Here is a 2,615-nt window from a genome sequence, read left to right on the forward strand (position 1 = left end):
ACTAGCATTTGTGCACACCTTTCATTTTCCTAAGCCACTTTCCACTCACTTAGTCACTTTTCATCTTCACCACAACTTAGAGATGTAAAGCATTATTATCATTTCCCTGTCTGGAAACCAAAGACCGCCAGTGGGCCCAAGCTTCTTGGTAACAGGCCCCTTCTTTTCCTTTCCAATTTTGGTCTGTTTTTCTCACGTTCTGTTTTCCATGGAAACAGACCTCCACACCCACCCTCGTCCCCAAGGGAAGAGCAAGGACATCATGCCTCTGAGATGTCTCCCTGCAGGGGAGAGGGGTGTGCATGGCTGTGGGTTCTCACTCAGCCTCCTGGGAAGCCGGGACTGCTTTTTGGGGCCACAGGGCCACACAGGGCTAGGGACTTTGGGGTTCGGCCAGCTCTTGATGCGTCACCCAGCAGTCACATCCCCTCTCTTGAGATGGGACACTTGGGGCAGACCACATCTCCTTTTCCTGCACCACAGACTCATTTGACAATTGGCTGGAAGCTTCAGATCCCCAACATTGAGTGGTTCCCGCGCATGCATATATTCACACACTCAATTTTCATGCACTCTCAGGAGAGTTAGAGGCTCCTAAAATGTGTCCATGGATTCCTAGGAATTCCAAGAGCCCCACATTCCAAATCTCTGTACTAATGATTTCTCTATTTGGCAGCCATTGACAACTCCTGGAGCTAGAAATAAACCACGCAACACCCCTGTGAATTCCCTCAGATCCTTTTGGGATTCTTGCCACTGAGAAGTCAGCAGTTCGAGTCCCTTTGGCATCTTCTTTCTTGAGCCTTTACCTTAGAAGTTATCACGTGACAAGAAGAGGCAAGGGACATCCCCAAGGGGCCAGGGAACTCACCTGTGTGTTTTGACCCCCGAGCCTGTGTGAATAGTGTGTCCCTGGGCAACTCCTGCTTTAGATAAAGCCTGGATAGAGGAATCGCCCTCCTGCCCAGCATCATCACAAGCCACACCTTACCTGTTCTCTGTACCACCCCCCCACAAAGACCGTCCATCCAATGGATCCCAAAGGGGCGAGTTGAGCAGGGAAGGTCACAATGCCCTGATTTTACAGAAGAAGCTGATGAGGCCCAGAGTGCTTGTACATCTGCCTCCGCATCACACGAGTTCATATCTGAGCAGCAGGGAAAGTCTAGGTTTACCCAGCTTCCAGCCCAGGCTTCTTGTGGTCACCAGTAATGATGGTGAGCCTACTGGGTACAAAATCTTGTGCTGCCTGGAAAAGTCAAGAATTCAGCAAAGGGCACTACTGAGGCCCCTCTCATGTCCCCAGGTCCGCCTCTTAGGTCCTGTGCAGCTGTCACGGCCAGGGGACAGTGGGCACGAAGGACTAGCCTTTCTGCTTCCCACCTATACAGTTTTTCCAGCGCTGGGCCCCAGAGAGCTTTACTCAACCCACAGGGCAGCTGGGACTTGCCCAGGATTTATGGCCCCGGGGAAAGCCTAACTAAGGAGGGCCAGAGTGAATGGATAAATAGCCCGCTGGGGGACAATTCGACAATGTGCTCTCCCAGTCCTTCAGCGAACTCCCAAGCCCCCCACCCCCCTTAAGTGGCTCATTCACCTACTTTCATTGGTTTTTCCCCCTTCCCTTCCCTTCCTGTCTCACTTCCCATCCCCTCCCTCCAGTTTCCAAGGACCACCTTCCAAATAAACTACCTGCACTCAAGTTCTTGTCTCAGAGTCTGTTTTCAGGGGACCCAAACTAGGACACACACACACGCACACACGCACGCACGGCACAGAAAAGGCTTGCTACTCAGTCATGATGGGATAGCACCAGTAGTAAATGCCGACATGCACGGAGCTCTTAGACTAAGCCCCTCACTTAGCTAATCACATTCATTCTATACTTGCTGCCTTTAACCCACACCACTACCCCAAAATATACCTGTTTTACAGAGTAAGAAACTGAGGCTCACAGATGAACTTACTCCAGGTCCCTTTGCTTACTGGTAAAGCCTGTCTGTAGGCCCAGACCTTCCCACCTCCAAAGCAGTCCAGTAATGACCACGCTGGGTTCCCAGGCCAGTGCTGTAGGAGCCCAGAGAGATCCAGAAGGACTAGCCAGTGGGGGACTTCCTGGAGGAGATGGGGCTCGGCTTGGGTTTGAAGGACAGAGTAGGCTTTCACCGGTGGGGTGGAAAGGTGGAGGGAAAGTTCTAAACAGGGTGCGAGAGTATGAAGAACTTGGACGAGAAGGTGAAGAGCTGGGTCTGGCTGCTCAGAGACCTGTGTCTAGGAATTGGAGCTGGTTAAAGCCGGCCTGTGGAGGCCTATCAGCCTGAAGGAATGGCTTCTTCTTCTTCTTCTTCTTCTTTTTTTTTTTCAAGATTTTATTTATTTACTTGACAGACAGACAGGCAGGCAGAGGAGCGTGAGGGAAGCAGGCTCACCACTGAGCAGAGAGCCTGATGTAGGGCTCGATCCCCGGACTCTGAGATCATGACCCGAGCCAAAGGCAGAGGCTTAACCCACTGAGCCACCCAGGGTGCCCCTGGAATGGCCTCTTCTTTCCCCTTCCCCTGACTGGCCTGTGTCAGAGAGGGCTCAGTCCGAGCTGTCTCCAGGAGCAGGGATGA

This window comes from Mustela erminea, chromosome 4 (genome assembly GCF_009829155.1).
Source record: "Mustela erminea isolate mMusErm1 chromosome 4, mMusErm1.Pri, whole genome shotgun sequence".
Taxonomy (NCBI): Eukaryota; Metazoa; Chordata; class Mammalia; order Carnivora; family Mustelidae; genus Mustela; species Mustela erminea.